Below are 9,678 nucleotides of genomic sequence, written 5' to 3' on the forward strand. Positions count from 1 at the left end.
CTAGCATTTTCAAACTAGGAGCCTCATCTCCAATTTTTAGAAGTCCCGAATTGGATTAAAGAAGCCAAAGTGGAAAGAAAGTTAATGCAGTTTTGATCCACAACCTCTAGATTTCTTCAGCACGGTTTGTAGGCAATAATATTTATTTTGCTTATTTTTTACTGAAGAACCTGGGTGAAAGGTCACGGATCATAATGTAAAGCAACAGGATTGAAAGATTAAGAGAGAAGATTAGATAAATCAATTGGAGGTTGGGTGACGCCAGGCTTGAGATTTGAATGCCGATGGAAGGGAACAAGTTCCGCAGTTCTGAATCCAAAAAAGGAATGAATTGGCGATAGTGCGATCCTGGTTAACCCATGCCACTGGTTAAAGACCCGGCTATGGCAAGCCCGCGCGGCGGCCGATGTGCAACGGCCAAAACATAGAAACATACAAAATAGGTGCAGGAGTAGGCCATTCGGCCCTTCTCGCCTGCACCGCCATTCAATGAGTTCATGGCTGAACATGCAACTCCAGTACCCCATTCCTGCTTTCACGACATAGCCCTTGATCCCCCTAGTAGCAAGGACTTCATCTAACTCGTTTTTGAATATATTATTGAATTGGCCTCAACAACTTTCTGTGGTAGAGAATTCCACAGTTTCACCGCTCTCTGGGTGAAGAAGTTTCTCCTCATCTCGGTCCTAAATGGCTTACCCCTTATCCTTAGACTCTGACCCCTGGTTCTGGACTTCCCCAACATTGGGAACATTCTTCCTGCATCTAAACTGTCTAAATCCATCAGAATTTTAAACGTTTCTATGAGGTCCCCTCTCATTCTTCTGAACTCCAGTGAATACAAGCCCAGTTGATCCAGTCTTTCTTGATAGGTCAGTCCCGCCATCCCAGGAATCAGTCTGGTGAACCTTCGCTGCACCCCCTGAATAGCAAGAATGTCCTTCCTTAAGTTAGGAGACAAAAACTGTACACAATACTCCAGGTGTGGCCTCATCAAGGCCCTGTACAACTGCAGCAACACCTCACTGCCCCTGTACTCAAATCCCCTCGCTATGAAGGCCAACATGCAATTTGCTTTCTTAACCGCCTGTTGTAGCTGCATGCCAACCTTCAATGACTGATGTACCATGACACCCAGGTCTCGTTGTACCTCCCCTTTTCCTAATCTGTCACCATTCAGATAATAGTCTGTCTCTCTGTTTTTACCACCAAAGTGTATAACCTCACATTTATCCACATTATACTTCATCTGCCATGCATTTGCCCACTCGCCTAACCTATCCAATTCACTCTGCAGCCTCATAGCATCCTCCTCGCAGCTCACACTGCCACCCAACTTAGTGTCATCCGCAAATTTGGAGATACTACATTTAATCCCCTCGTCTAAATCATTAATGTACAGTGTAAACAGCTGCGGCCCCAGCACAGATCATTGCGGTACCCCACTAGTCACTGCCTGCCATTCTGAAAAGTAACCATTTACTCCTACTCTTTGCTTCCTGTCTGACTACCAGTTCTCAATCCATGTCAGCACACTACCCCCAATCCCATGTGCTTTAGCTTTGCACATTAATCTCTTGTATGGGACCTTGTCGAATGCCTTCTGAAAGTCAAAATATACCACGTCAACTGGTTCTCCCTTGTCCACTCTACTGGAAATATCCTCAAAAAATTCCAGAAGATTTGTCAAACATGATTTCCCTTTCACAAATCCATGCTGACTTGGACCTATCATGTCACCTCTTTCCAAATGCGCTGCTATGATATCCTATATAATTGATTCCATCATTTTACCCACTACTGAGGTCAGGCTGTCCGGTCTATAATTCCCTGTTTTCTCTCTCTCTCCTTTTTTAAAAAGTGGGGTTACATTGGCTACACTCCATTCGATAGGAACTGATCCAGAATCTATGGAATGTTTGAAAATTACTGTCAATGCATCCGCTATTTCCAAGGCCACCTCCTTAAGTACGCTGAGATGCAGTCCATCAGGCCCTGGGGATTTATCGGCCTTCAATCCCATCAATTTCCCCAACACAATTTCCCGACTAATAATGATTTCCCTCAGTTCCTCCTTCTTACGAGACCCTCTGAACCATTTTATATCCGGAAGGTTGTTTGTGTCCTCCTTAGTGAATACCGAACCAAAGTACTTGTTCAATTGGTCTGCCATTTCTTTGTTCCCCGTTACAACTTCCCCTGATTCTGACTGCTGGGGACCTACTTTTGTCTTTACTAACCTTTTTCTCTTTACATATCCATAGAAACATTTGCAGACCGTCTTAATATTCCCTGCAAGCTTCTTCTCGTGCTCCATTTTCCCTGCCCTAATCAAACCCTTTGTCCTCGTCTGCTGAGTTCTACATTTCTCCCATCCCCAGGTTCACTGCTATTTCTGGCCAATTTGTTTGCCACTTCCTTGGCTTTAATACTATCCCTGATTTCCCTTGATAGCCACGGTTGAGCCACCTTCCCTTTTTTATTTTTAGCCAGACAGGAATGCACAATTGTTGTAGTTCATCAATGCGGTCTCTAAATGTCTGCCATTGCCCATCCACTGTCAACCCCTTCAGTATCATTCGCCAATCTATCCTAGCCAATTCACGCCTCATACCTTCAACGTTTCCCTTCTTTAAGTTCTGGACCATGGTCTCTGAATTAACTATTTCATTCTCCATCCTAATGTAGAATTCCACCATATTATGGTCACTCTTCCCCAAGGGGCCTCGCACAACGAGATTGCTAATTAACCCTCTCTCATTACACAACACCCAGTCTAAGATGTCCTCCCCCCTCGTTGGTTCCTCGACATATTGGTCTAGAAAACCATCCCTTATGCACTCCAGGAAATCATCCTGCACCGTATTGCTTCCAGTTTGGTTAGCTCAATCTATATGCATATTAAAGTCACCCATTATAACTGCTGCACCTTTATTGCATGCACCCCTAATTTCCTGTTTGATGCCCTCCCCAACATCACTACTACTGTTTGAAGGTTTGTACATAACTACCACGAACGTTTTTGCCCTTTGGTGTTCTGGAGCTCTACCCATATAGATTCCACATCATCCAAGCTAATGTTCTTCCTAACTATTGCATTAATCTCCACTTTAACCAGCAATGGTACCCAACCTCCTTTTCCGTTTATTCTATCATTCCTGAATGTTGAATACCAATGGATGTTGAGTTCCCAGCCCTAATCATCCTGGAGTCACGTCTCTGTAATCGCAATCACATCATATCTGTTAACATCTATTTGCACAGTTAATTCATTCACCTTATTACGGATATTACTTGCATTAAGACACAAAGCCTTCAGGTTTGTTTTTTTTTACACCCTTTGTCCTTTTAGAATTTTGCTGTGTCGTGGCCCTTTTTGTTTTTGGCCTTGGGTTTCTCTACCCTCCACTTTTACTCATTTCCTTTCTGTCTTTTGCTTTTGTCTCCTTTTTGATCTACATATTTATTTGTTTTTATTCATTCTATTTCCGTGTCCCTTTTAAGGGGATATGCTGTCTGTCCGAGACCATTCGCTGTCTGATAAAAATGTTGTGCGATCAGCCCCGCATCATTCTGTGTCTGTTTAAAAGCGATGTGCTCTCTGTCCCGGATTTCAAATTTCAAATTTCAAAAACTGCCTTTGGAGGTTGCAGGGATTTTAGTTTGTTTGTGTGTTTGTGCAAGCCAGAGTGTGTGCAAACGTGCTGTGCGATCTTACTGGCATGTGAGACAAATGCATTACATGCAACTTGAAACCGTACTGATTTGATTGAACACTCCTCTGACGGTATAAGAATCTGCTGTGAAATTTTGCTATTCCACATCTGAAAGAAGAGAAAATACACAAGTTAGAAATATAGCGATTTTAGCCAGGATTGCTTGTGGGCTGTGTGACATCCTCCATCCTTATTTTCAAATTCAGATCAAATCAAACCAAGACAAGACAAGACATGAATGACTGACTGACTTTGTTTCGACACGTATATATATGTGCATATTTATATATAATCCCAAATGTTTAACTTCCAAAATAAATATGATTTTTCTGTTCTGCCTGCACCGGGCTCTATTACATTTGACCTCTTTCACAGCACAAGCAGCTGCTGTCAGATTCAGCAGAAATACACACGCGACTTCAAAATATCGCCTTTGTGGCCCACATCTTTCCTCGTGGCTTGTCTTCCAACATGTGCTCACTGTGTTTGGATATTTGTTGACTGCACCCCTCATTTCCAATGAAATTCTTCTGTTCACACAGCCTTCGTTCAATCAAAAAATATATAGATTATGAATCAATTATTTATTTATGTAAAATAAATCAAATTCATTTTTTTTTAAATAAAATTAAATGCATTTATTTTCTTAAAATGTTCAATATATAAATATATTTCAATCTGGGCTGGTTTTACGTCCCTCCCTCCTTCCTGCATGTCAATCACCTGTGGCTTCAATAACCGTCTCTGCCCGCGTGGTCCTGAGCCCCACTGCACAATTGCCTTCAAGGGTGATAGAAATCTCACTTTATTCTTTTAAAAGGGAACTGCTGTCATTCAAGGGTCATTCTGCATCTGGGTAAAAGGGATGTCTTTGCAGTCCCGGATCATTCTGCGTCTGTTTAAACGGGCTGGTTGTCAGTTCCGGTTCATAATCTTTCCCTTCAAAACGGATTTTCTCGTAAACCCGGGTCATCCTGTATAGTTAGAGAATGAGTATGATTTCAGCTGCAATGACCGAATTGTTAAACTGTTGTGTTCCAATTGACATTGGGGTTGCCTGCGCCGGTGCGCACCCAGATCGCAGTGCATCTGTTCGTTCACTCGAAATATGCTCATCTTTTCCTAAATCCACTCCTTGACAATGCAGTTGCGCCGAATTTGCTCCCAATATACACAATACAAGCTGCCGGTCGAAGCTGTGTGGCCTAATTGATAAGGCGTCTGACTTCGATTATAACGGCTAAGTTGTCATAATATTGCTGGTTCGAGTCGTGCTGCAGTCAACTTTGCTCGGTGCGTGAAATTTTATATTTTTTGTTGTGATTGTGCCGATAAACCAACCATCTCTTCCAGTTACTCACCTGACGTAAAGGAAGTCTGATTGCTCGAAGAATCTAATGGCACGTTTTCATCATTGATCATCTGTATGCACGGGCAGAGCAAGCTGTGAAGTGGACTTCCTTGAACATTATTTCTGTTTGGATACAAAAAGCACGAGATTGAATGGCTGTAGATCCGTTGTAGAAGAGACGAGGTGGCGGAGAGGTTCAGGCGATGGACTGCTCATCCATTGTACTCTCCACGCATGGGTTCGAATCACATCCTCGTCGTCGTTGTCTTACAGCTTTGACCTCTCTGGTCGTTTTGTCATTCACATTTAACCTCATCGCCAAATTCACCTTTTACTGACAAGGATGCTGTACTTTGCTCATGTCATGTCTCAAATTGATAATATGTTCGTCAAAAGGATAACATTTGCAGGACTATGGCGAGGGCGACTAATTTGATAGGTCTCTGAGGGACAGCACAAGCACGATGGTCCTAATATCTTTTCTCACTACCGTCAGAATCTGAGAGCTGCGCTTTTCACTGTCGGCGGCTCGTTGGTCGAGGGCTATGATTCTCGCTTAGGAATGATCACGCTTGAAATGCGAGAAGTCTCGGCCAAATCCTGCAAGGTCGACATGTGAGACAACAGATATATTTCACGTTAAAACGTGTGATTTTGCGCCGATGTTCCCGCAGCATCCAAATCGCAGAGCAAAGATTTAATCCCCTTCCCACTGAATACTGTGGACAGACCTGGTCACCTTCGTAACGGAATGGTCATTCTGACATCACGTTCTGAACAAGCGCACACAACATAGAAACATGGAAAATAGGTGCAGGAGTAGGCCATTCGGCCCTTCTAGCCTGCACCGCCATTCAATGAGTTCATGGCTGAACATGCAACTTCAGAACTTCATTCCTGCTTTCTCACCATACCCCTTGATCCCCCGAGTAGTAAGGACTTCATCTAACTCCTTTTTGAATATATTTAGTGAATTGACCTCAACAACTTTCTGTGGTAGAGAATTCCACAGGTTCACCACTCTCTGGGTGAAGAAATTCCTCCTGATCTCGGTCCTAAATGGCTTACCCATTATCCTTAGACTGTGTATCCTGGTTCTGGACTTCCCCAACATTGGGAACATTCTTCCTGCATCTAACCTGTCTAACCCAGTTAAAACTTTAAACCTTTCTATGAGCTCCCCTCTCATTCTTCTGAACTCCAGTGAATACAAGCCCAGTTGATCCAGTCTTTCTTGATAGGTCAGTCCCACCGTCCCGGGAATCAGTCTGGTGAATCTTCGCTTCACTCCCTCAATAGCAAGAATGTCCTTCCTCAGGTTAGGAGACAAAACTGTACACAATACTCCAGGTGTGGCCTCACCAATGCCCTGTACAACTGTAGCAACACCTCCCTGCCCCTGTACTCAAATCCCCTCGCTATGAAGGCCAACATGCTATTTGCTTTCTTAACCGCCTGCTGCACCTGCATGCCAACCTTCAATAACTGATGTACCATGACACCCAGGTCTCTTTGCACCTCCCCTTTTCCTAATCTGTCACCATTCAGATAATAGTCTGTCTGTCTGTTTTTACCACCAAAGTGGATAACCTCACATTTATCCACATTATACTCCATCTGCCATGCATTTGCCCACTCACCTGACCTATCCAAGTCGCTCTGCAGCCTCATAGCATCCTCCTCGCTGCTCACACTGCCACCCAACTTAGTGTCGTTCGCAAATTATTAGATACTACATTTAATACCCTCATCTAAATCATTAATGTACAGTGTAAACAGCTGGGGCCCCAGCACAGAACATTGCGGTGCCCCACTAGTCATTGCCTTACATTCCGAAAAGTCCCCATTTACTCCTCCTATTTGCTTCCTGTCTGACAACCAGTTCTCAATCCATGTCAGCACACTACCCCCAATCCCATGTGCTTTAGCTTTGCATATTAATCTCTTGTGTGGGACCTTGTCGAAAGCCTTCTGAAAGTCCAAATATACCAAATCAACTGGTTCTCCCTTGTCCACTCTACTGGAAACATCCTCAAAAAATTCCAGAAGTTTTGTCAAGCATGATTTCCCTTTCACAAATCCATGCTGACTTGGACCTATCATATCACCTCTTTCCAAATGCACTGCTATGACATCCTTACTAATTGATTCCATCATTTTACCCACTACCGACGTCAGTATGACCTGTATATAATTCCCTGTTATATCTCTCCCTCCTTTTTTAAAAAGTGGGGTTACATTGGCTACCCTCCACTCCATCGGAACTGATCCAGAATCAATGGAATGTTGGAAAATGACTGTCGATGCATCCACTATTTCGAAGACCACCTCCTTAATTGCTCTGGGATGCAGTCCATCAGGCCCTGGGGATTTATCGGCCCTCAATCCCATCAATTTCCCCAACACAATTTCCCGACTAATAATGATTTCCCTCAGTTCCTCCTCCTTACTAGACCCTCCGACCCCTTTTATATCCGGAAGATTGTTTGTGTCCTTCTCAGTGAATACCGAACCAAAGTACTTGTTCAATTGGTCCGCCATTTCTTTGTTCCCCGTAATGACTTCCCCTGATTCTGACTGCAGGGGACCTACGTTTGTCTTTATTAACCTTTTTCTCTTTAGATATCTATAGAAACTTTTGCAGTCCGTCTTAATGTTCCCTGCAAACTTCTTCTCGTACTCCATTTTCCCTGCCCTAATCAAACCCTTTGTCCTCCTCTGCTGAGTTCTAAATTTCTCCCAGTCCCCGTGTTCGCTGCTATTTCTGGCCAATTTGTATGCCACTTCCTTGGCTTTAATACTATCCCTGATTTCCCTTGATAGCCACGGTTGAGCCACCTTCCCTTTTTTATTTTTACACCAGATAGGAATGTACAATTGTTGTAGTTCATCCATGTGGTCCCTAAATGTCTGTCATTGCCCATCCACAGTCAACCACTTCAGTATCATTCGCCAATCTATCCTAGCCAATTCACGCCTCATACCTTCAAAGTTACCCTTATTTAAGTTCTGCACCATGGTCTCTGAATTAACTGTTTCATTCTCCATCCTAATGCAGAATTCCACCATATTATGGTCACTCTTACCCAAGGGGCCTCGAACAACGAGATTGCTAATTAATCCTCTCTCATTACACAACACCCAGTCTAAGATGGCCTCCTCCCTAGTTGGTTCATCGACATATTATTCTAAAAAAACATCCCTTATGCACTCCATGAAATCCTCCTCCACCGTATTGCTTCCAGTTTGGTTAACCCAATCTATGTGCATATTAAAGTCACCCATTATAACTGCTGCACCTTTATTGCACGCACCCCTAATTTCATGTTTGATGCCCTCCCCAACATCACTACTACTGTTTGGAGGTCTGTACACAACTCCCACTAAAGTTTTTTGCCCATTGGTGTTCTGCAGCTCTACCCATATAGAATCCACATCATCCAAGCTAATGTCCTTCCGAACTATTGCCTTAATTTCCTCCTTAACCAGCAATGCTACCCCACCTCCTTTTCCTTTTATTCTATCCTTCCTGAATGTTGGATACCCCTGGATGTTGAGTTCCCAGCCCTGATCATTCTCGAGCCACGTCTCTGTAATCCCAATCACATCATATTTGTTAACATCTATTTGCACAGTTAATGCATCCACCTTATTGCGGATACTCCTTGCATTAAGACACAAAGCCTTCAGGCTTATTTTTTTAACACCCTTTGTCCTTTTAGAATTTTGCTGTACAATGGCCCTCTTTGTTCTTTGCCTTGTGTTTCTCTGCCCTCCACTTTTCCTCATCTCCTTTCTGTCTTTTGCTTTTGTCTCCTTTTTGTTTCACTCTGTCTCCCTGCATTGGTTCCCATCCCCCTGCCATATTAGTTTAACTCCTCCCCACGAGCACTAGCAAACATTCCCCCGAGGACATTGGTTCCGGTCCTGCCCAGGTGCAGACTGTCCGGTTTTTACTGGTCCCACCTCCCCCAGAACCGTTTCCAATGCCCCAGGAATTTGAATCTATCCCTGCTGCACCAATGCTCAAGCCACGTATTCATCTTCGCTATCCTGCAATTCCTACTCTGACTATCACGTGCCACTGGTAGCAATCCAGAGATTACTACTTTTGAGGTCATACTTTTCAATTTAGCTCCGAGCTCCTTAAATTCGTTTCATATGACCTCATCCCTTTTTTTACCGATGTCGTTGGTACCAATGAGCACCACGACAACTGGCTGATCTCCCTCCATTTTTAGAATGTCCTGCACCCGCTCCGAGACATCCTTGAACCTTGCACCAGGGAGGCAACATACCATCCTGGAGTCTCGGTTGCGGCCGCAGAAACGCCTATCTATTCCTCTTACAATTGAATCCCCTATCACTATCGCTCTCCCACTCTTTTTCCTGCCCTCCTGTGCAACAAGACAATGAGTCATCAACAATTGGTAAATGAATTAAATAGTCTGCAATTACATTGTAAATAATAGGAAATAAAATGCTGCCTAATAACTGGTGCAGATAATAGCTTATCTCTAGCAAAGATTAAGAATGATGTGTTCTGTTTACACACACACACGCACATAGCAATGACTCTGTGTGCATTCTTTTCAGTTGTTCTACATAACC

This window comes from Pristiophorus japonicus, unplaced genomic scaffold (genome assembly GCF_044704955.1).
Source record: "Pristiophorus japonicus isolate sPriJap1 unplaced genomic scaffold, sPriJap1.hap1 HAP1_SCAFFOLD_42, whole genome shotgun sequence".
NCBI lineage: Eukaryota > Metazoa > Chordata > Chondrichthyes > Pristiophoridae > Pristiophorus > Pristiophorus japonicus.